The 26,338-nt window shown below is 40.2% G+C and overlaps 1 protein-coding gene across 2 annotated transcripts in view; it reads left to right on the forward strand.

The window, feature by feature from the left end:
• Window positions 1-26,338, forward strand: part of C8H7orf25 (chromosome 8 C7orf25 homolog) — a 201,278-nt gene that overhangs the window by 14,886 nt on the left and 160,054 nt on the right. Inside the window, exon 3 of one of the 2 annotated variants that reach the window (XR_009701745.1) lies at window positions 23,503-23,608. The exons of the other annotated variant lie outside the window; for it this stretch is intronic. The gene's annotated coding sequence lies outside the window, so the exon portion shown is untranslated. Of the gene's footprint in view, window positions 1-23,502; window positions 23,609-26,338 lie in introns of those variants that run through there. 2 annotated transcript variants of the gene reach the window in all.

Genomic DNA, 26,338 nt, shown 5'->3' on the forward strand with positions numbered 1-26,338 from the left:
TTCTTCTTACTGATGATATTGAGCAACTTTTGTGCTTATTTTGGCCACTTTAATATTCTTTTATGGTAAATTTCAAGTGCTTTGCCTATCATTTAATTGGCTTGTCTGTCTCTCCTTATTAATTTGTAGGAATTCTTTATATATTCTGAATATGAGTCTGTTGTTAAAGCATGTATTGCACATATCTCCTCTCATTCTATGGTTTTCTTTTTCACTGTCTTGTGGTGTTTCATGAATACATGTTCTGTTAATGATGTCCAATTTAATTATATTTTATTTTTTATTAGTAGTTTTTATTGTATGTTTAAGAAATATTTGCCTACTCTTATGACGATATTCTCCTGTATTATTCTCCTATATTTCTTTTATAAGTTGCCTCAACTTTTATATTTAGGTTGGCATAAGGTAGGGGGTCAAGGTTTGTTTGTTTTTTCTGTATAGCTGTCCAACTGACCCAGCCCCATGTACCTTTTCCCACTGAATTGCAGTGGAGTTTTTCCCTCTCAAATGAGATGCAGGAGACTTGTGCATCTGTTCTGAACTCTTATTTCTATTATATTGGTCTCTTTGTGTATTCTAGTAACAGTACTGCATTGTCTTAATTTCTGTGGTTTTTTAGTATGTTTTATATCTAGTGGATTAAATGCACTTGCTTTGTTCTACTTCTTCAGTATTTCCTTGGGCATGTTAGGTCCTTTGCACTTCCATATAAATCTTAGAATCACCTTATCAATTTCTACCCAGCTCCCCAACAAAAAAGAAAAACGATTAGGATTTTATTGGAATTGCCCTGAATTTATAAATCAATTTTGGGAGAACTGATATCTTAACAACATTGAATTTTCCAGTCAATGATTAGGGTACACCCTTCTATTTACTTAAGTCTATTAAAAAAATTCCCATTAATGCTTTGCAGTTTTCAGTGTAGACATTTTATACATCTTTCATTAGATTATTTAGAGATATGTTATGTTTTGATGCTATGGTAAATGGTAATTCTAAATTTTATTTTCTGCTTGTTTGTCACTCACATATAGAAATACAACTGATTTTTGTATAGCGATCCAGGACCCTTGATAAATTTCTTAATTATCAATAGTCTGTTTGTAGGTTTATTTGAATTTTGCTCATTTTTCTCATTTATTGATTTTTCTCATTTATTTTGTTAATGTCATTAATTACATTGGCTTTCATATGTTAAACTAGTCCTTTATTTCTGGAATAACCCCCATTTACTCAAGATGTATTATTCTTTTTACATATACCTGCTTTTGATTTACTAAAGTTGTGTTCTGTGTTCACGAAATATATTGGCCTGTGGTTTTCCTTTTTTATAATGTATTTATTTACAGGTTTAGGAATCAACATTCTGATGGCCTCATAAAATGAATTGGAATGGATTCCCTCTTTTTTTTTTTTTTTTTTTTTTTGGATTCCCTCTTTTTATTTTCTCTCTCTCTTTTAAGGGTTTGGTTATGACGGGTCTTAGGTTTTTCTTAAATATTCGAGAGAATTCACCAGTGAAGCCATCTGGCCTAAAGTTTTCTTTGTGGGAAGATTTTTGAATAAAAATATGTTATTACAGATTCAGTATTGTTCACATTTTCTATTTCATCTTGTGCCAATTACGGTAAATTGGGATTTCAAAAATTTTTTTTCATGTCATCTAAGTTATTGACATAAAAATTTCACATTTATTGGCATGAAGTTTTTCACAGCATCTTTGTATTATCTTTTTAATATCTGTAAGATGGTGTGATATTTCTTATTTTGTGCCTGATAGTGATCACCTGTATTTTCTTCTCTTTTTCCCTTGATTAGTCTGACTAGGGGTTATTAATTTTATTACATTTTTCTAAGAAGCAACTTTTGGTTTTGTTGACTTTCCATATTATGTTTCATTGATTTTTGCTTTTACACTTATTATTTCCTTCCTTTTCTTATCCTTGTGTTTAATTTACTGGTCTTTCCCTCATTTCTTTTTTTTTTTTTTTTAGATTTTTTACAGCATTTTTATTCATAATTTCCAAAACTTGGAAATTCCCTCATTTCTTGAGTTGGAGACTTAGATGAGTGATTTTCAATCTTTTTCTTTTTATATGTATTTAAAACTATTAATATTCCTTGAAGCACCCTTTGTTGCATCCCATAAGTTTTGGTTTACTGTATTTTCTTTTATCTTTCAGCTCAAAATATTTTTTAATTCCCAAGTGTTGCTTTTCTGTTTCTATTTAACTTTCTGTTATTGAGTACTCATTTAATCCCATTATGGTGAAAGAATATATAACGTATGATTTAAATCATTTGAAATTTGTTGAGACTTGCTATTTGAGCCTACAATATAGTCTGTGGTAAATGTCCTATGTGTAATTTATATGCATGTGGATGAATATATCCAAAAAGATATATTCAAAAGAAGGGAAGGGAAAACACACAATACATATATATAATATATACAGATATATGATAAAATTTCTCATATTTTAATCCATTAAAAATATTTTTTAACTAAGTCCTTGTCTGCTAACTCCCAAATCTGGACCTTCTATTGATGTGTTTCTATTGATTATTTTGTCTCCCAATTATCTGTAACTTTTTCCTGCTTCTCCACTTGCTTAGTAATTACTGATTTTTTTCTTTTTTTTCATAAATTTATTTATTTATTTATTTATTTTTGGCTGTGTTGGGTCTTCGTTTCTGCGCGAGGGCTTTCTCTAGTTGCGGCGAGTGGGGGCCACTCTTCATCGCGGTGCGAGGGCCTCTCACTATCACGGCCTCTCCTGCTGCGGAGCACAGGCTCCAGACGCGCAGGCTCAGCAGCTGTGGCTCACGGGCGCAGTTGCTCCGCGGCATGTGGGATCTTCCCAGACCAGGGCTCGAACCCGTGTCCCCTGCATTGGCAGGCAGATTCTCAACCACTGCGCCACCAGGGAAGCCCCGACGTTTTTCTTTTTGCTGGACATTATAGATGATGAGTTATAGAGGTTCTTCCTTTAAAAACTGTTCAATTTTGTTTTGGTAGGCAGTTCATTTACTTGTGAATTACCTTGATCCTGTCCATGTTTGGTTTTTGGTTTGATAGGGCTAGTGTCATGTAACTTATTGTCTAAACTGAGAAACGTCTGAAAATAAAAGAAGATGGTAAGACAACAGGGATGTCCCTGTTAACTAGGCTGTCCTGGGCAAATTGGACACCCTACCTTGCCCTAAACATAAATTCCTAACAATAGAATTAAAGTATTAAAATTGAAATTGAATTTTATTGCCAAAATAAATTGAAATTGAAAGTATTAAAACTGAAATGGAAACTTTTTGCCAAATTGTCCTCTAATAAATTGTAACAATTTACAATTGCGTAACTCGTTTCTGAAGGTGTCTTTAACCCACATACCCATCAATGCAAAGTATTATACAACCTTTTGAAAACTTTAATAAATCTGATTAAAAATTTTAAATATTCTAAAGGAATATACATTTAATTGTGAGTGAGATTGTTGACGGCTTTATTGGTCATTTATACTTCATTTGCTTTGAATGACTTTACATTTTTTGAGCATTTTTCTTGTTATGTTTTTCTATTTCTTTTAATCGACTTATAGGTACTCTTTGTATATGACGGACGTTAGTCTTTTATTTATAATGTATTGCTAAATCTTCTACTTTGTTTGTGTTTGTGTGTGTGTGTGTGTGTGACTGGGAAAATGCTATTATGTTTATCAAACCCTATTTACTTTTTTCTCCTGAGCACACAGTGGAAGCACATTTATCAGCCTCCTCTGAAGTTGGATGGGGCTATGGAATATGGGTGGGGGTGATATACACCACTTCCAGGCTTGGTTCCAAAACTTCTTGTGTGATCCTTCTCACACTTTTTCTCATCTATAACCAGATATGGAAGATCCTGTGGAGGACTCTGAGCCTGGGAGCAATTCCACCGGGCCTAACTGAATGACTCTCCCATTTTTTCTTCATTACTGAACTCCATGCAGGTTTTAGGGGCATTATCTTCTCATATCATTGTATTTTGAAAGGACTTCTTTGGATGTGATCTATTCTTTTCATTCTCTTTGTAGAGTTTTGGCTGGTACTTTGGATCTTTCTAAGAAGAAAGCAATGCAGACATCAGTATAAAAGATTTTCCAATTTAGACATTAGGATTATCCCAGGAGATAAACACTTTTAATCCAAAAGATTTCGTTTCAGGAAATAATCTTTTTTTTCTCCTCCACCTGTCAGATATGTTACCAGAGGGTTTAAGGAGTCATACAAAATGACTACAAGTCCAAACTAAAATTAATTTCAAATGGAGCATTTTGTCTTATTTCTTTGATGACAACTCTTTCTATCAGTGAGGTGTATAGCAAACACAACACACACCTACAACACAGACATAGCAATTATACACATGCACACATGTGTGTGTACATGTTGCATGGTTTTCTTCCTTTAAATACAAAACCTCCCCTCCAATTTTTTTTTTAATATATTTATTTATTTATTTTTGGCTGCGTTGGGTCTTCATTGCTGCGTGCGGGCTTTCTCTAGTTGTGATGAGCGGGGGCTACTCTTCATTGCGGTGCGTGGGCTTCCCATTGCGGTGGCTTCTCTTGTTGTGAAGCACAGGTTCTAGGCACGTGGGCTTCAGTAGTTGTGGCACACGGGCTCAGTAGTTGTGGCTCATGGGCTCTAGAATGCAGGCTCAGTAGTTGTGGTGCAGGGGCTTAGTTGCTCCGCGGCATGTGGGATCTTCCTGGACCAGGGCTCAAACCTGTGACCTCTGCATTGGCAGGCGGATTCTTAACCACTGCACCACGAGGGAAGTCCCCCAACCCCAAATTTTTGTAAGTAATTTTTTCTCAAAACTGTATACACTAAGGAAAATAATTGTCCATAATCTAAAGATTAAGGGTGGAATTCTTGAATGAGTTTGTGTGTGTGTGTGTGTGTGTGTGGATTGGGGACTAAAAAAGGGCAGAGGGCTGTGGTTCCTAAATCTCCAGCTCAGGAAAAAAAGGCAAGAGCCTCTGACACTTCTTCTCCTGGGATATTTCACAGTGAATAAAGAAGGAAGAATTCTCAGCCAGCAGGACCCTTAGAAGATGAAAATGATGACAATAGTAATAATAATACTGGTAATACCAATATTGATATAACAAAAATGTCGTCTCTGGGCCTAATTTAATCACTTATAAAACAAAGAGAGTGAACTCAATAAATTATCTTTAACTTCAATTCTAGCTCCATTTTCTCCCCAGTTTTTCTTTCCTTTTTCCAAAACAGACAAGTGTGGAGGTGGCTTAATGGTCTTACATAGGTCCCTGAGGATGTGCTAGTTGTTTCTGAGACCCTCTGGTGTGAAAGACAACTGTTCCCAGTGCCGAGAATGCAAAGGTGACACAAATTAGTCATAATGTGTAATTTATAAATTCCGGGCTGAATAAATTGCCATTTATTTGGTCATGAGGTCAGGATACTTAAGAATCGATTTGATACGTGGACATATTTTTGCAAGTCTGGTGCAATGAAGAATGCTGGATAAAAAATGGACTTTGGAGATCATTTTTGCCCAACCCATCTCATCTTATAGGTAGAAACAGTTTTAGAGAAATGAAGGAGGAACAGCTAGAATTCAGGTTTGGTAATTACCAGCTCTTGCCACTGGGAGGCAGCACAAGGTAATGGTCAGACCTCACCTGAGAGGCAGGCAGGCCCTGATTTGATTCCTCATTTTGCTACTCTTGGCGTGAACCCTGAGCAAGTGACTTAACCTCACCAAGCTTTAGTTTCCTTATCTGCAAAAGAAGAATAGTATCTATTTTACAGGGTTGTTATGAGGATGAAAATGAAATAAGACACTGTATGGACAGCATTTAAAGCAGATTCTGACACATAATAAGGCCTAGTAACCAACAGTTCTTGCTAGTTGTCATACTTTTTGTATATTTTACATATGATTGCTTTGAATTTTCATGCTGATTATTTCTTTTTGGAATAATTTATACATTTATGTTATATATACTACATATGCTACACACACACGTGTGTGTGCACGCACACACCCAAACTTTTGGAACCCTTTCTTTTGCATCATTCGACCCTTTATTATTTTGCACCTCAACTATGTTTCGTTTTGAGAATTCCAATTCCTTCTGATTTTTGTTTGAATCCTAAAATAATTACTCCCCTTTCCTTAACTCCTGGTCATAATTCTGGCAATAATTCAGACATGGCAAGTAGAGGACCTTGAGAATGGCACTGCATGACCACACAGCTTCCAGAACAGGGTAGGTATTGTTAGGGGATCCTAACAATTTTAATGAGGGTCATTTTCACTGTCTGTGATGAAGAGTACATGGACTTGGGATGCCTTTCCTATATGTCTGTGTGTCTTTGGGGGTGAGGAGTGTGGAGTCGGGGGGAAGCTGGGACTTTCGTGGGCAGGTAAGTTGTATGTGGGTCAGGGGAGTTACAAGGCTGATGGCAAACAATTCAAAGATGTACAAATGGATCTTGGTCTCCAGATTCAAGACTGTTTATCTACATGTGTGCAGCTTGCCATCTGCTAACTAAATTATGAGTTTTACCTCTGCCCAACCACAGGGGAGTGCTTGGGTTAGATGGTGGTGGGAGAGATGCCACACACATTAGAGTCACCCAGGTGGAGCAAGGGGAACTACATGGCATTCATTCCTAGGATCTACTTCAGTTCTGATTCTAGGTAAAGTTCTGGCCTTTGTTTACCTTTTTTCCTTCTCACCTTATAAACCACCTTAAATCCTTTTTTGAATCAAAGTGGTGATACAAGTAAAATAAGCTCCTATTAAATGTTCTGTGATTTTAATAACCATCAATTTATTGTTTAAAGTCATGTATGACAAAAAGGAGTGAACCATACAATGTCACTAGCAGAGCATTTTTGGATGTGATGCGTGATTCTGTGTTCCGTATTTTACCATGGATAATGTGGAAGAAATGAAACTATTTGGCAAGAGGCAGAATTTGGGAGGGGGGAGCCATCTCACAGTATATATATTCTTTGTGTCATTTTCAGACTTGATGTCTCTGTCATCAGTTCTAGTTTGTTCCATTATTAATGCCACCATCTGGTGAGATTCTAGCCCTCTTGGCGTTTCTTCTGTTGAAGATTCTCGTGATGCTAGTCTATAAAAGAAAAACAAATGGGCACAGTGTGAGTAAGGACCAGAAAGTAAATTTACTTCTGCCCCCTAAAAGGGTGCCCATGCACTCTCTGCTGTGTCCCTTTCTCTTTCTGTTTTGCACAATGTGTATTGGAGATAGGGAACATATATTCTGCCTGCATGATTTCTAGAACATAGAACATTGTTTCAAAAGACAAAAATGTGACAGTAGAGCAAGGTTACAGCTCTAAAGAAAATTCTCCAGGAAGAAAATCAACTGGGAGATGCTAATAAATCCTACTGATTTTTGAATGTCTGAGAACTGAGGGAGGCGATGGCTTGACCACAGCAGAGTGGTTGTTTTGTTTCCATATTTATCAAGGGTGGTAGGGTGGGAGCCAAGCAGACTGGTGGATTGTAAAAGGTACATGAATGAAGAGGGAAAACTGACAAAAATAGGGTGATCAAAACAAATCTGGAATTTCAACCAGGAGTCCCTTCCTCAAGTCAGGGAACAGAGTGTGCTTACAGGCAATGGGACTCCCAGGTGGGTCTGTTGGTGTTTCCTCAGTGGCACCGCTGGACTCTCAGCAGCCATCATGTCATCCAGGTCGGTGACATTGCTGACGTCTGGCTCCTGGATTGACGCTTGACTGGTCTCCTGGGAGAGAGGGCAGATGGTCCATCCGTGGTTGCTTCATTTTCAGCTGGCTACATAACCACAGTGTAATCATCTGTTGAGCCTTGGCTAGGTGGAATAGTGATTTGTTCTGTAAGCATGGAACTTAGGTTCTCAGGTGGCAAAGTTTGAGATAACGCTGAAACATAACAATGACAACAACAACAAATGAAACATGACTCTCTGTTAGATTATTCTCTTCATTCAATTGCATTTATCCCATTCCTAAATCAAGGCAATTAAGTCAGAGAAAAGGGACAATGACAAGCTATTTTAGGAAAAGTTTGCGTTCACTAAAAATCACACCTGACATAAAAAGATGCTCAACATTGCTAATTATTAGAGAAATGCAAATCAGAGCTACAGCTTCACCTCAAACCTGTCAGAATGGCTATCATTAAACAGTCTACAAATCATAAATGCTGGAGAGGGTGTGGAGAAAAGGGGAGTCCTCCTGCACTGTTGGTGGGAATGTAATTGGTGCAGCCACTATGGAGGATAGTATGGAGGTTCCTTAAAAAACTAACAGTAAAGTTGCCATCTGATCCTGCAATCCCACTCCTGGGCATATACCTGGAAAAGATGAAAACTCTAATTCAAAAAGATACATGCACCTCAGTGGTCACTGCAGCACTATTTACAGTAGCCAAGAGACGGAAGCAACCTAAGTGTTCATCAACAGATGAATGGATAAAGAAGATGTATATACATAATGGAATATTTCTCAGCCATAAAAAAAATGAAATATTGCCATGGATGGACCTAGAGATTTATCATACTAAGTCAGACAGAGACAGACAAATGTTATATGATTATCACTTATAAGTGGAATCTAAAAAAAATACAAATGAATCTATTTACAGAACAGAAACAGACTCACAGACATAGAAAACAAACTTATGTTTACCAAAGGGGAAAGGGGGGAGGGATAAATTAGGAGTATGGGATTAACAGACACACACTACTATATATAAATAGATAACGAACAAGGACCTACTGTACAGCACAGGGAACTATATTCAATATCTTGTAATAACCTGTAATGGAAAAGAATCTGAATAGATATATAACTGAATCACTTTGCTGTACACCTGAAACTAACACAATATTGTAAATCAACTATACTTCAATAATAAAAAAATAATCATGCTTGCATCACATGGTCCAGTTAATGCAAGCCCTCCTCCACTTCCTTTTATAAGAATTGCTCTTGGCCTCTAAATGTTGATACAAGTGATCAGATAACCAGGTCTGGAAAATAATGAGTTTACCAGATTTGTACATTGTAAGGCATTTGTTATGTTAAATCAAGGCAATGTCTTTCCATAAATACGGCACTTGTATTTGAATGTGTCCTGAGAGGGGAAATAATCTTTGCTATAACTAGAAATCAACAGAAATACATGATAGTCAACCCAACATACTTAAATTTCAAGAATTTCTTTTAAATTTCAAGAAATTTCAAATGCTTGCTTTTCCTTGCTCAAATCTCTCCAAACAGTGGTTTAGATGACTGACGTGTTCTATGCTTAGCCAGGGATGGGACAGTTGCAAGCCAGCTACACAGAGAATAAACTTTTCATTCAAGAAGAATCTTTTCATTAAGGAAGAAACAAAGTCATACTGAACAAATTTTCTTATCGATGAACTCCTAAGTCGGAAAGTATAGAAAACAAATTTTCAACTTCAGAATCATCATAGCAAAATACAAGCAAAATACATGCTAAGATGTCTGGCTGCCAAAAGTCAACTAGAGTATAAAAGCACTATGTTTTTAAGAACTCGAACATAAATTCATTCGCTCTGAAAATGTCAGCTTCTCCAAAGGGTTTGCGGTGACTAGGAAAGAGAAAACTCAATTCAAATTGGAAAGCAACTCAATTCAGGTGCTGAGCTAGAAATAATGTAGACATCAAATGCAGGCTGGAGGGATCGCTGCCCTGAGTTATCCTGCTCCAGCAGCTGATAATTAATATTGTGTTTCATTCATAATGCCTGTGACTTCAGCCAGCTGCCAACTACAAACTGACAGTTGCCATCTGCCTCTAAAAGGACTAAGTCACAAACTGCTGCAGCTGCTGACCTTCAACACACCCTGAAAGGAGTTCAGGGTGGAGATCAGGAATGAGGCACCCTGTGCTCTGGGAAAAACTGGCAGAACAGGCCTTTAGATAGTTAGATATTTTCAGGAGAGGAATTTTTTTGCAGGGAGGGGGGGTGAATCTTTCTTTTTTTAAAAAATTTTTATTGGAGTAGAGTTGATTTACAATGTTGTGTTACCTGCTGCTGTACAGCGCGGTGCATCAGTTATACGTGTACATATATCCACTCTTTTTCAGATTCTTTCCCCATATAGGTTATTACAGAGCAGGAGAGGATTTTATGAGCCCAATTCTTGCATCTTCTCATATCTAGAAAAGCACTAAAATCATTAACGGTGAATCTGCTCCTCGTGACTAGCAGCAAGCCTCTGGGAAAACGTGTGTGCGTGCCCGCCTTCACTAAAACCGTATATAACACTGACCTTCCCCCCTACCCCTTTGGAGCAGTTTCTCGGAGCTATCTGAAATGCTGTCTCCGGGGCTATAGTCCTCGTTTTGCCCCCGAATAAAACTTAACTCACAACTCTCACGTTGTGCTTTTTTCTTTTCAGTTGACAACAGCCCAGGCAATCATTCCTCACCCACCTTTCCCTCCATCTTTCCTCAGTGAGGCATGGGGAAGCCATCTCCAAATTTATCCTGTCTGAGAGCACGTGTCCAGAAGGCAGAGGTGTGAGGGAAATAGATGAGGTGTGTCTTCTGAGCTACGCTCCATTCCTACTTCTTCCCTAAACTGCATATTTCTTCCAAAATCTAGTTCATAGTCTCTCCTGCCTTAGTTAGTACATTCCCGAGGCCACCTGGGGTCTGGACTCTTCCCAGTGCTCAGAGCATTTTCTCAACTGCAGCGATCGGGCTCTCAGGACAGCAGGCTCGCCTTCTTGGGTCCTTGTTGGACCTGGTCACCTCTGTCACCCAAGTGGCCCAATGGCCCAGGCTCAGAGGCACACTGGGCTTTAAGACGCACAGTCCAGTGGGCAGAAATTGAAGATTTTACAGAAAGATGTAAAATAAGACCTTCTTAGTCTCACCCTCAAGGATATTCTCTGTCAACCATTTGGTTATACATCCCTCTAGATATTTTCATCTCAGATGCTACATTATCATCGCAAAAGAGTGAAACTCTATGGATATTGCTTAGGAATTCGCTTCCTCCTCCCCCTCCCCCATTAAAATACATATAAATTGAGCATTAATCATATCAGCTCCGAAAATCTGTCTTCAGGCATCCTAGACCAAAGGGCCAGTTTCTTCACAGGAGAAAAATGTTGGTTTGTTTTCTATAGAAATGTACCTTTTCCTTATTTATTTCTGTAGCAATGTACCTTTTCCTTACCAGAGATTTTTACCTTCATGCCCAGTGAAGACACTGTGTATCTGCCTTTTATTCTACAAGAATGAGGCCTAACCAAGGATAAAACAAAAGCCTTTCTAAAGACAAACCCCACTACCACCCTTAGAACCGGTGGGTGCCCATTTCTGAAAGTTTTATGAGTTCTCTTTCCTTGAAATTTTAGAATACCACTGAGGAAGTATTGTGGTCCAGTCTCAAAGTAGCGATCTATTTTCCATAAAATTTGTAATATTAGTAAATAAACTTTTGTGTGATCATTAATTATTTTTCACTTTACTACACAGGAAGCAGAAACCCCAGACTGTCTGCTTTGTCACATACATGAAAAGAAATCCATAAGAATTCATTTAGAATGAATTTAGAATCATTGTTCCACCGAAGTAATTTTTGGTTTCCTTGATGAAGCTTTTGTTATCTGTTCAACCCAATCGTTCTGTCCCTTAGCCTGTGAGATTGTTACTTGATCCTGCTGATTCTGTCAGAGAAAACCTTAGGAAGATTATTCAAGACATCTTTAAATAAACAAAAGGAATGTCAAAAGGGCATGGAGACAGGCGCTGTGAAAAGGCTCACCAATTAGCCCTCTGGATTAGATATTCAGGAAATGTGAGTGAGGGAATTTGGTTTATGAGCGCTTTATTTTTCCTTTGAAAGATGATTGTTGACATCCCCAGGTCCTAATGTACATCTGATCCCTCTACAGGATCTCGGTTGTTAAGGGATTTGTCTTGCTCTGTAGACATAATAGCAACCTTTTAACCCTTTGGTTGGAGATGTCCCTGCCATGACCAGCCCAGTGTGCTCTATTGAAAGGTTTCATATTTCTCTTTGCTCTAATCCCATCCTGCACCTGGGAAAATATATACCACCTACATCCCGGATCTCTCTACCAGCAGCTTTCCTATCACAATATTTTAGTAGGGTGTCTGAGGACCCAACAGCAGCTATGGATCTTCACCCGCCCATGAACCGGAGACTCTTATCATGTCCCACGGTCCCTCTGCATCACTGAGAGGAAACAGGAGCTGGGCCGGATGTTCTGGGTGGGCATCTTTTTAAAAAAAACCATTTTATTTTATTTATTTTTTTAAAAATTTATTTTATTGAAGTATAGTTGATTTACAACATTGTGTTAATTTCTGCTGTACAGTATACATTCTTTTTCATATTCTTTTCCATTATGGTTTATCACGGGATACTGAATATAGTTCTCTGTGCTATACAGTAGGACCTTGCTGTTTATCCATTCTCTATATAATAGTTTACACCCGAGCAGGCCTCTTTAAGATCTTCACCAGGGGCCCACACCAGCCACCTCTCTGTCTTAGCTTCCCCAAACACCATGACCAGCCCTAGCACATCGCTGGTCTTAATGGGGACTCCTTTGTGTAATGCTGTCACTTTATTCCTTCAACTGCCCATGACTTTGGGAAAGGAGACCAATAAATGTCTCCTCCAAGGACATTTCCCTCTCTCTAGTCTCTCCTTTTGCATCTATCAAAGCCCCTCATATCACATGATATGGTTGCCCTCTGTGGCTCTTCTGTGCTTTGAAGCGTTTTCCCAAAGCTTGTTGAGGGTACTGTCTGCTCCCGGCGCCTCTGCACTCTCCCGTAGAACTGTGTGCTTCTCAGGGAGAGGGACAGAGAAGTTATGGCCACACACCACGGTCACCAGTTCAGATGGTTCCCTGGAACAGGTGTGGGATTCACAGCGACACACCAAGATGTTTAGTACGGTGGACTCAGTTTTCAGGTGAGGAAGCTGGGGCTCTGGGCGGGTAAGTGCCAAACCCACAGCGACAGGGTCCTTGGTCCCGTGGCTAGACTAGGGACCAGCTCTCCTAATGCTTTTCTGCTCACTCCCATTCTCACCATCTGCTGCAAACACAGCTCTGCTGCAAACAGGTATAACCAGGCAGGATGGGAACCCTCGTGATTTTGAGTTAGAAACACATATACGCTTCAGAAATGATGAAAATGTACAAGTATCTTTAAATCAGGAAATTCACCAAGATGTAAGACTTCACCAACCGACACTTCCTATTACTTGAGAGATCTATCTAGACAAGGGTTTGTTTTTCTAAGAATTAGCTAGATTTTTTTCCTACTGCAGATAATCCCTGGAAAGATAACTTTTCTTTTGTCTTTTAATTATAGGTTTCTACTACTCTGACAGTTTCTAAATTCCTGTCATATTTAAAAGCATTGTAATAGTAATAGATAACTCTGTTTCTGAAAATCCAAATTTGGAAAATTTTGTTTCTAAAAGTGCCCTGGTTTTATTTGTTTCAACCAGGATTTCATCGTTAACAGACATTCATATATTAAAATACTTATTATGTTTGTTTTTATTTTTCCAAGTATAAAAGTAACGTATATTAACAAGAACTTTGGAAACCACAGAAAGTAGAAAGGACTTCAAAGTACTCCATAATTCTACTCCTATAGTTAACATTTTAGTACCTTCTTCCAGTCTTTCTGTGTCATTTTTTGTATATTACATATATAATATAATATATATATATAAAAATATGTATGTAATATACATAACCTCTTATATGTAAATTTCATATATATGAAGATCACTGTGTTTTATATATACATATATATGGTAATTTGAACATTTGTAATAGTAAGAACATTAACAATAAAATTATCCAAATGTTATTATAAAAATGTAGATAGAAAAGACAGTTGGTTTTTAAAAACAGGAATATGGTTAAAATGATGGAGCCTGTGTTCAAATGTAAATAAGGACACTGATGGACTCAAATAGCTATACATAATAGATGAATGAAAGTATAAAAATATGCATACCAGAAGGTAAGGAGGAATATAAATAGTACCTATTTACAATACAAAGCACTTTGTTCCAAAAGGTCATTTGCAGATTGTGCTGGGAGGTTTGCATTGAGAGCCAGAGGACATCTTCCCTGGCAGAGGGGCGCGGGCACTTTCATGCCCGAACACTGGTTGGGGGGTCCCGGGGTTGGGCCTGGCTGGGCTCCAGAGGTGTAAGTGAGGGGCAGGCAGATGAGGCTGCAGAGAATGGGGCTCAAAGGAGTTCCTCTGTGGGTGCAGCTCTCTTTCCTATTTGCCTTCCTCCCTCCCCTCCTTTCCTCTGGCTGCTACTGAGGACAGCACTGAAGTGGGGTCAGAGAAGGGGAATGGTGGGGGGCTTCCCTTCCCTCTCTCCTTGCATCGTCTCCTCTCTTTCTTCCTCTCCCCTCTTTCCACCAGCTATGCTTTCAGAAGACTAGATGCTCCTGGCCTGGGACCTGGGGGTCAGAACCAAAGAAGTGTAAGGATGGTGACAGGTGAGGGTGGGCTTGAGTCTGTAGGTAGGTTAGCAGGGTGTGGGCCAGGCAGGAGACCCTCTTCGGCTTTAGAGAGAGAAGGGGGTTATTTCACAGCTGTACGCATGTAAACAGCCACTGATCTACAAGGCGCATGTGTGTCTTATGGACAATTCAACAGCATCACCTTGATTTAAAATCCTGGTCACATCAGTCAGTAGACAAATCAGTAGGTATCTCCAGCTCTAGGAGGTGAAAGGAAAGAAACTGAAAAAGCTAAGTCTACAAGGTACAGGGCATCGAGATATTCTTATTTAAGAAGTTGAGTGCACATTGGAATTTTTGCAAATTTAGAAGAGGGTGACTCATACCGTACATACGTACGTATGAACTTAGGAAATTTTAACATTGGTTCCTCCTCAATGGTTTTTACACCTCCAAGAGGCACGTCATTTTCTTTTAAGAGATTCTGGTATGTGTTATCTTCTTCAGGTTTAACCTTATTCATAGGTGCTTATTGTTACGTTGGGCCAAATGACACCAAGTAATGAAATTTATCCAGATCCAACATTGATAGAGGGCGTAGATGGTCAACCCTTAACGTTGTATCACCAACATCAGAAAAAGTTATACCGGAATAGCAAGGGAAACAAAGTTAAACAAAACAGTGTATTATTTCCAGATTATCTCGAGGGTGGAAGGAAGGCAGGGAATGTGTGATGATAGGGCTGAGCAGCGAAATTACAGCGCTTTTGGGGAAGAGGTTCATTGGCAAAGTTGAATGGAGACAGACATAGAAAATGGGAAAATAATCGAAATCAGGCATAAACAACCAATAACTCTTTATTAAGTGCCCACAATGTGACGAATGTTGTTCCAAAAAGAGGCTAGAAAATGTGAAGAAATTATCCCAAGTAAATCTTTCTAAAAGATTTGGTTGGTTAAATGTTCCTAGAAAGAAAAAATGGCCTGGCATTCTTACTGAGTCTCAGTTCAGAGGCAAGCAGATTTTGTTCTTGGCTAGAAAAGTGAAATGAGTAAGTCAAGTTCTAAAACAGTAGGACCTTGGGAAAGGTCTGGGGGACGGCCGTGAAAAATCCAACAAAGGTGGGTGGTTCCTGATGCAGTAAAGGAGACATCCTGGCCCCAGGCATCCTGTGGCCATGGCCCATCATTGGGTCTCAGCACTGTTAATCTGTAGATTGTCTCATCCGTGGCAAGGGCCAGAGCATGGGCAGAATTGCCATAAGCAAAACTCACAAGACAACCTCTCATATTAGTCTTTTTAAAAAATGTTTATTTAATATTGGGGTAGAGTCACAATGTCATGTTAGTTTCAGGTGTACAGCAAAGTGATTCAGTTATATGTATCCTTTTTTTTGTTAAAGATTTCTTTTTGATGTGGACCATTTTCAAAGTCTTTATTGAATTTGTTACAATATTGCTCCTGTTTTATGCTTTGGTGTTTTGGCCCCAAGGCATGTGGGATCTTAGCTCCCTGACCAGGGATTGAACCCGCACCCCCCTGCATTGGAAGGTAAAGTCTTAACCACTAGACCGCCAGGGAAGCCCCTCTATTCTTTTTCAAATTCTTTTCCCATTTAGGTTATTACAGAATACTGAGCAGAGTTCCCTGTGCTATACAGTCAATTTAAAAATAAAATGAAAATAATTGTTCATTTTAAGACTCACAGATTTAGAAAACAAACTTATGGTTACCAAAGGGGAAAGGTGAGGGGAGGGATTAATTGGGAGTTTGGGGATTGACATATACACACTACTATATTTAAAACAGATAACTCGTATTAGTCTTTATCAAAGCCTGTGACTGTTCCGCCGGCCAGAATGCTTTGTCAGCTGATCATATGGTATCAGGGGGGTGATGACACCCAGGAAGCCCAAAGACCCTGGAAGTCACCTAGGAGCAAGGGCACCTGAGTTAACTGGACACTTATAACGGCTCCCTCGGCTCCCCCAAGGGGTATGGGAGACAGATCCTGGGCCCTGACCTGCTTTTCATCCCTTTAGTTCACCCAGCCTTTCTTCAGATTAACTAGAGTATATTTTCTTTTCTGTTTGGTCATTTGTTTTGTTTCTTAGCCTGGTTTCTCCTGATCCTGCTTGGGAAGTGGCATGCTTTTTAAGAGGCATGTTTGAACAGATCTGTATTGTTTTTGCTAGTTAATTCTCAGACCGGGGGCTGGGCAGGCCTAATCCCCAACCCTGGGCATGGATGGGCGACAAGGAGCGTTACCACAGAGGGTCCTTGGAGAAGGTACCTCTTCTAAGGGAAGGGAGCGGGCTGAGCAGAGTTCAGGTTTGCTTCTGTGCTGTCTGGTGTGTGTATGAATTTCTAGGAAATACGACTAAAACTATGTGAAAGCTCTTGTTTTCCTTCCTACTGTTTTCATTCAGTACTCCATTGAACAACTATCTGTGTTGCTCTAGTCACATATAGTTTATTGCTTCTAAGTGCATCTGTCCTATTTCCTTATCTATTCTCCTGAGATGGACCTCTAGGTAGCTTCCAACTTCCCATGAATACAAATAACTCTGGGATAAACATCTTGATATGCCTAAGAACCGACTCATGAGAGTTCCTTGGGGTACATCCCGGAAGGGGGATTTCTGGATCCCGAAGGATGAGTGTATTAAAATCCAGAGTGACTGCACTCTGTTACATTCCCTACCTACACTGCCAACAAATGCATTTTCTCTTCACTGTATCTAGAATCATGTGGAAGCCCACTTTCTAGAATGGAGCCCAAGGTTGTCCGTAGGCTGGTAGTATGGAAATACCAGTTTGACCCCTCCAGATTAAGGTTAGATCCTCGGGCCAGCTGAGTCTTTAGGTGGGGTCGGGTGGCCTCACCCAAAGGAGGGTGTGTTCTTGAGGCAGTTTTCTCACCCTGGCTGTCTAGACTCACTGAAAGAGACATTTAGGCTCCAATATCTGCATTGGTCATAAGCACCTCCTCCCCACACCCGTTACCTCCCCAGCGATTCTGCTACAGCTTGAGAACCACTGGGTTAGGTCAAGCTTTGATAGAATAGAGATAGTGAATCTGATGGGGTGGAACATTAAGCCATTCACTTTCATTCATCATCATCATCATCATCATCATCATCACCATCATCATTGTCATCATCAATACCTAATGCTAATAGTATAAGAACAAAAAGTTAGTGAGCCACTTTCCCTGTGCTAGGCACCAAGCTAAACCCCTTATGACAAAGTCCTATTTATCAATAATTCTTACAAGAAACCTACCCCTGGGTACTACTCCCACTTCAGAGATGCAGACCCCTGCCAGGGAGATACAGGTCTCACACATACCACTAAGACACCAGGCTCCTGGAACCCCGCAGCCTGGCTTTCATTCCCTCGGTGCTGCCTTTGATGAGCTCCCTCTCAGATGGAGGTTTGTGGGCCCGTGGAGGTCTCTTGGGGGGTGCCCTTGGGGTCAGTACTGCACGGAGTGAATGGAGTACGGTTGTGCAGAGGGACTAGTTAAAATTCGATGCACAGCTGAGGCTGGGGAGCCTGGTGCAGTGGCAGCCCTTCAGAATTGCCCAACATGAGGCACCAGGGCTCAGTCTCTGTGCCCCTCTTTGGGTCACTGGTGTGATCTTTTCCCAAAGAGGGACATCACTTTGGGCAGGAGGCTCCCCTTGGCACAGAGCAATCTGAGGGGAGAGGCTTGTGTCAGAGCTGGGCAGTAGTTAAAGTGTAAAAGCAGATTTTATTCAGGACTATTGCAAAAGGGGAAAAGTGACCTCAGGATAGAAGTGGGCTTGATTCCATACACAGTGAGAGCAAGCGGGGATTTATAGTGAAGGAGCAGAGTGGGGGCCAGTGGATGGAAAATTACTAAGAGGAAACATCGGGGATGAAGGGGATTCTGGCTAAACCGACCTAACAGGATCTTTGCTGGAGGCGGAACCCAAAGAACAAGGATGGAAGGGCACCAATATTCACCCCATTTGGCGTGTGTTCAGTCTGAATTTTGCCCTGGCATTTGTCGCAAAACTAGGAAAGTGGCCACCGAACAAGCTTTTCCTAAACTTAGGCTCTGAGCACATTTCAGTTTCAATCATTAGAGAAATGATAATGGTTTGGCCTTTGAATGGAATGATCATCTAGCCCGATGCCCTGATTTTGCAAAAAAAGAATGGAGGCCGAGGGTGGTCATAACCTTCCCAAGGCCTCACAGTCAGAGAGAGCTTCCCAGGCAGCAGATGCAGAAGGGATGTGACTGGGTGAGGCAAGCTGGGCTTGTATGTCTGCTCTGCTGTGTGCTCCTGGGCAGGTCACATCCCCTCTGTACCACAAAGACAGAAACATCGGCCCCCTGGAGCTGCTGTGGGGACTTGAGTCCAGAGCGGTCAATCCCTCTTTCCCTTTCTAATCCCCAGGCCCGTGCTCTTTCTGCTGCCTTGAGGCTGCCCCATTCATTTATGTGGATGGAGTGCCCTCTCGGAGAAAGTCAGATCCTTTACACTATTATTTTTTAGGATTCTTCTCTATTTGGACCCATTAATAATTTGCTATAAAGCAGAACAAAGTGTCTACACCTTTTTATATGCCAAAGAGGTAGAAATCACCTAAGACATTGGCAGGAGCTAATGCGTAAGACCACAAACACACAAAATATCCAAACCTTTTAGAAATATTATGATTGGAGATTGTTGTTCTCTTCCAAAGAGAAGTAATTTATTTTTGATTACAATTAGGATGGGAGATCTTGGTTAACATTTAAGAGTGTATCAGACCTGGGACTTCCCCGGTGGTCCAGTGGTAAAGAATTCGTCTTACAATGCAGGGGAGGCGGGTTCGATCTCGGGTCAGGGAACTAAGAACCAACAGGCTGCAGGGCAACAAAGCCCGCGCGCCACAACTACTGAGCTCCTGCACCTCAACTAGAGAGAAGCCAGCGCGCCGCAACTGAGACCCGATGCAGCCAAAAATAAATAAAATAAATAATAAATAAATCTTAAAAAAAAAAAAAATAGTGTATCAGACCTGGCAAAGTGCGCTCTCTTACAGGATCTCTTGGTGTATCTGCCGTCTTAAGACAGAAAGGGATAAGGAGGCATCCAGCCGTTTTTATGTGTTAAGCAAGGCACGGCTTGCTTTAACCTGTACTGGCCACACGGGGGCGCCTTAGTCCTTTTCTGCTTAGTCTAGTCGCCCCTCTAATATTTATTGGGCGGCTCCAGGACCAGAACCACATTTTAACCAAATGGATGACCCCTCTTCTAACAAGTACACCAGATGGTCATTTGAGGCGGGTTGTGTCACTAGAAATCAGTGTCAATTTAAAGATACGTAGGAAGACAATGCAGACATTGCAAAGATTGCTTTGTGGAAATGGCCTGTGGGGAACAGGTCATCTTTGAAGCCGAAGAAAATTTGCAAGTACATCCCAGACTGCATATGTTCTGTTTTTACAGGATCAGTAAATAGAATTTGTCGCCAAGTTTGGAAGGGGGAAAAGACGCTATTTTATAAGGGTTCTTGAGCTCTTTGAAAACTTTTTTATTGTTGAAAATTTCAAACATATACAGAGAAAACAGTACAGTGAACCTGATGGATCATTACTTATTCATGTATATCCTATGCAACTGTAACTATCAATACCTGGACAATCTTATTTCAACTATACTTTCTTCAATGTTATTTAGAACCCAAATCCAGACCAAACCTTCTCATTTCATCTGAATATTTCATTATGTACCTCTATAAGAGAGTCATAATACTATTATTCCACCCAAGTAATAAACATTAATTCCTTAATATTCCTGGATATCAAATATCTAGTCAGTGCTCACAGTTTCCTGATTGTCTTGTAAATTTTTAAATAGTTTGTTTTAATCACAATCAAGATATAGTCCATATGTTGTGGTATTTCTCTTATGTCTCGTAGGATCTCTATGTCCTTTCTGTTGTTGTTGAATAAACTGGGTCTTTCGTCCTGGAGAACTTCCCACAGTTTTGATTTTGTTCTTGACTTGACTTTTGTTCTTGTATTGTTTCACATGTTTTCCTATCCCCTACAATTCCTATTGGGAGTTTATAGTTATAGGCTTGGTTAGATGCAAATTATCTCTCTGACCATAGCCTGGATTCATTAATAGTGAGCAGTTGCTAAATAGTAATACTCCAATTCTTTTTCTGTTTATTAGCTGGAATACTTCTACAAAGAGACTGTGCCCCTCATCAACTACATGGCTCACTTAGGTTCAGATCATACAGAAAAGATGGGTAGATGGTGGAGGATTTCTCTCTATTTACCACTTTTCTCAACAATGTGTTCATTCCATAGCATCCACCAAAGGTGACCGATAAAGTTTATGTTGTTGCATCGTTATGAATTATGGATTTTAAACATATTCGATCTGTTTCAACCCATTGCAGTTATTGCGTTATCTTTGCCAGGTGGGGGCTTATTCAGGTTGACTTCTGTCGTGGTCCTAGTAGTCACCAAGAGCTGTGTTGCTATTTGGTAAGGCAAGATGTCCCAGGCTCATCTTGGACTCCTGGTTCCTTTGGTGAGAAATGATACTTAAGGCCATAAGCTGGGTGTGCCAGACATTTTATGCTTTCCATCTCCTGAGTCATGAGGAGAAGAGGACTGGGCATTATCAACCCACTTGTAGATGTGCTGGTAAGATCCAGCAGCAGTGTGCCTTGCTCTATCCTTGCATCTTTTTCTTCGTATAGCCAACCAGTACTGCTGGGACAGTGCAGTCAGCAAGGGACTGGTGACTTCTGCTCAGTCGGGGCATTGGATGCACTTGTTTCCTCATGGCACCTAAGGGGAGACCAACTCAACTACAGATGGTGGCCTGACATTGTGGAAAGAAGCAAGGGCATCGAGCTCACTGACAACCTAAATCCAGGTCATGGCCAGCCACTTATTAGCTCTGAGCCATGGCCTAGTTATTTAAACTCTTTGAGCCTCTGTCTCTTAATCTGTGAAATGGAATGAATAACATCTATCTAATACATTTTTTTATGGGGATTAAAATGGATGATCTTTTCTAGCTTACTGATAACCCGTAAAGAGCCTAGCATAGAACCAGATACACGTTAATATAGACCATTACCTCACACCCTAAAGTAGTAAATTGGGGATGATCATTTTAATCCTAGATAGTAATTAGATACCCTACTTCTAATTAAATCAAGCATCATGCTGCTGTGAAAACAAATAATGAGGAAGAAGTCCAAATAAGGGAACAGGTGAGCTCTTCGCTGGTCTGGTTTTATCCATTAGATTAAGGTCTAAAACATTTCTGTTTTCAGATAAATTTGTTAAGGTGAACACCTTCCCACTTCTCATCTCCCAGTACATTAGTGGCAAGCATCTAATAAACCTTCAATTTATGAAATCAGGCAGGAGTCCATTTCATAAGCATGAACCTAAAAAGGCCATGCCCAGATGGAAGGGCACCTGAGACCAGTAGATTTCCAAGAGTTTCCAACATGGTGCCATCTTTGTCCCTGTTTTGTCATGTTTATTCCCCTCTGGGAAGATACCTTCTTCCATCCCTGTTTTACCTTTCTAGTTTGGCCCAGTGCAGTGATTCCTTACTATCCAAAATTCTATTCTTTGATCCGATTTCTCACACTCATAAAAATCCCCAGAAGTAGGACTGGGACCATTGCCCATGTAAATATATGTACATGAAATCAAGCCTGTGACCAGCACTCTTATGCCTTTTGAAAAAAAAAAAATCAAAGATCCCAAAGGAAGAAATGAATGCAGGTAGAAGTATTCTTGTGTATCACATCATCAAAATGCAGATAATATATTCTGAGGCTCAACTGTGGGACCCCTCCAGTGCTATGTACACATATCTGTTCACACTTACCTCACCACACTGCATTCTTTGTTTAGTTGACTGAGAGCACGGACTATTTTTTTTTAATGTTAAGTGGCAGTGGTGTTACATGAAAGCTTAAAGATACTTCTTTAATGGTGGTCACTGAAATCTGTTACAATTCCTTCCAAAAGACTTGTTTTCATTTTAAAATAACAAAATAACATATTTGAAGTGTACAAAATTTAGAAAATAATGACAAGAAAAAAGATAAACGATCCTCTCATCACCTATATAACTACTGTGGCATTTTGCTTTCTTCCTATACATAATGAAATTTTAGAAAGTATAGTTTACACATTTTCAGTATTGTGTTTTTCTTAATATAACATGGTGTCATAAACATTATGTAGTTACGTAGTTATTATAATCATATTTAAATAATTGCACTATTTTGAAAACTTAGATTATTTCCTGTTTTTCTGGAAATAATAAATAACACCATAATAAATATGTTAGTGCATATAATTTTTAAATGAATTTTGAATTATTTCTCCATGAAAAAGTTAAAGATATGGAATTTCTCTATTAAAGGATATGAATATTTTTATGGGTGGTGACACATATTGTCCAGTTACTCATAAAAATTTTATATCATGTTATAACCCCGTCACTCTTATGCATGAATATCTGTTTCACCACACTTTGGTGAGATGTGGGTGTTTTTCTTTAAACTCTTGGGGAAAATGGAATTGCATTTGATTATCGTTGAGGATAAGCAGTTTTTCATGTTTTGTAACTAGCTGTTCTTCTTTAGGTTATAGAATGATGGATCTTGACTAGATCTTAGCAATCATCTGGTCCAGTGTCCTTCAAATTTTTTTAATCACAGTAGTATGCATTTTTCAAATGAGATTTACACACTCCAGTCTCTAGAACAGCTACAAATACAAGTGCTCTGGTTGGAGTGGGAGTGGAGAGTCCTGTAAGCCCTACCACTCAACTTTCCTTCAACTCATGAGACTGCTCCATGAAACCCCTGGTCTCTGGGAAAGTTTGCCAATCACCCATTTGCCTGAAGCGTGGTCTTACCCCCTTCGTAGACATTCCTGCTGAATCCCTGCAGAAGTAACTTAGTGACCTGTGGAACCACAGCCTGTGTGATCAGAAGGAACAAAGTGCTATGAGGGAGGCCAAGGACCACCCACAAAATCCCACTGGGCAGGTAGGCAAGGAGTGGTGTTGAGGAGGTGTGTGTGGGTGGGTGATGGTGCTGGGAATATTTCTGCTGAGGAGGAGATATAACCTTTCTCTTATAGGACAGCCTTTTACATTACTGAACAGTACACCTAACATTGGTATCTAAACAGTTATCTTGCAAAGTTGAAACAATAATGGGTGTAATGACTCACATTACAAAAGGACCATAGGGTCTCTTTAAGTGGCATCTTCTTGGGAGCTTATTTGCAAATCATTAAATACTTAATAGAGGGAGAAAGAAAGAATTGATGTGCTCTGGGCCACTGGTGTTTAAGCAGCAATCAGATATAAAAACAAATCGGATCTGAAGTTACACTGATTTATGTGTCTGATTTTGAAATTTTGCCTTTTACTGGCCAGGGAGCTAAAGAATGAAATGATGCAATTTTATATCTCGAGACGTGCCAATGAAACGTCGTTTCTCCAGTCCATACACGCCTGCTGATGTTGCCTCTGCGATGCATTTCAATGTGCATACCAGCCCCCTGGGGATCTTGTTAAAATGCACAGTCTGGTTCAAAAACTCTGGGGAGGGAATGGGGCATCTTCATTTCTGACAAACTCCCAGGTGGTACCAATGGTGTTGGTTTCTGGACCACACTTTGAGTGGTGAGGGTCTAGGGAACCTTTCAACAGAATCGAAATTTCCTCCATTGTTCCTCTCTTGGAACAAATTAGGACCACTTTTTTTCCCCCTACAGATAATAGCGTTCAAAAATTAGAATCACTCACTCGAATGAAACAGACACCACTGACCAACTAACTGATCAATCAACTAACCAAATACAGACACCCCAGAAGTTTTTCTGTTCCTTACAATACTCTGATGCTCTTCACCAAATCCCACTTTCATACTTGTTATCCCTTCACCTCGTAGGTTAAATACAAACAACTCACAGAACTGAAGAGCCACTTACTTAATGAGCAGATATGGAGCACATTGATGAACCACTTAATGAGCAGATATTGAGCCCAGTGTGTGATTTTCTGGGGTTTCTCAACATTTTGGACTGGATTATTCTTTGTGGTGGAGGGCCGTCTTGTAGGATGTTTAAGAGCATCTACTCACTAGATGGCAGTAATATTCCAGCTCCCCCCTCTCCCCCAGCCGGACACTGTTCTGGACAATCAAAAATGTCCCCTGGGGGATGGGGAGTCACCCTGGTTGAGAACCACTGCTCCAGACTGTGCATGGCTTGGGGAACAAACAGAAAAAACTTTTGAGTGGAGCAAGGAAGAAAGCAACATTTTCGATTGTCGAATCTCGACATCGACAAAGTCAGGGACAAGGTGCTGGGATCTCTGCTTCAGCCACTGCAGAGTAAGGGCCACTGTACTTGAAGATCTTGGCTGCCACCTTCCAAACTTTGTATGGGTGCGTCTCAGTGGTGGAACCCAAAGCATTTGCTGAACCCTACTTGCAAGGGTGTTCAGGAAATGTGGTGGTTAGTTTTTCACCTCTGCAGTGAAGGAAAGGCTCTCTAGAAGAGTGTGGAATGGACATAGAGTGGGCCAGTCCATAGGTCCACCCCTCCCCTAAGCCTCAGAATTCCCTGGTAGCAGCTACACCTGGAGAAATGGAACTTTGGCTAAACCAAAAGGCCCATTAGAGCTTTTTGTAACAGCAGGGCAATTCTCCTGAATAGTTTTAACGTGATAATTTGCTTCTTTTCTACCAACATAGGTAAGATTAGTTATCACTAGAGAAATATACAAAGCCTATACAAGACATCTCTCACCAGGCCCGTCTATGGCTGATTGTTTATGATTAAAAAATGTGCAGACATTCCATCAGTAGAACGGCCTTTCAACCTGGGGCCTCATGAAAGATTAACAATCATGGCTACTGCTTATAGATGTTTCCTATGTACCAGGGGCTATTTTTAAGGACTTTTTTCTATGTTAACTTACTTAAGCTTCACAATAATCCCCGAATAATGGCTTATACACATGAGAAAACTGAGGCCCTGAGGACTTAAGTGTGTTGCCCAAGGTCACCCAACCAGGAAATGGTAGGGCTGGGATTCCAACTCATGGAAATTTGGTTACAAAGGCTGTTTTTTAAAAAATTTATTTATTTATTTATTTATTTTTGGCTGTGTTGGGTCTTCGTTTCTGTGCGAGGGCTTTCTCTAGTTGCGGCGAGCGGGGGCCAGTCCTCATCGCGGTGCGCGGGCCTCTCACCGCCGCGGCCTCTCGTTGCGGAGCACAGGCTCCAGACGCGCAGGCTCAGTAGTTGTGGCTCACGGGCTCAGTTGCTCCGCGGCATGTGGGATCCTCCCAGACCAGGGCTCGAACCCGTATCCCCTGCATTGGCAGGCAGACTCTCAACCACTGCGCCCCCAGGGAAGCCCACAAAGGCTGTTTTTTTAAATAACTATGCTATAACTAGGATTCAATTCGATTTAATCTTATTATTTATAAGAGTAATGTGGTCCTAACGGGGAGAATATGAAAAAAATGCAGAAGTATGTCAATTCAAGGTCTTTATGGCTTGTGAAAAGACATTTAAATATTGTATGAAGGAAAGAAATGGAAAATTCATCTAAGTGAATGGGGGTAGCAGATTTTCACTGAGAAGAATTCCGTTAGATGAAATGAATCTAAGAGACATAGGCTCTCTGTGATGTCAACCCCATCACTACGCTATGAAGTCTCCCTTATAATCTGTACCTGTGG

The sequence above is a fragment of the Eubalaena glacialis genome, chromosome 8 (genome assembly GCF_028564815.1).
Source record: "Eubalaena glacialis isolate mEubGla1 chromosome 8, mEubGla1.1.hap2.+ XY, whole genome shotgun sequence".
Lineage (NCBI taxonomy): Eukaryota > Metazoa > Chordata > Mammalia > Artiodactyla > Balaenidae > Eubalaena > Eubalaena glacialis.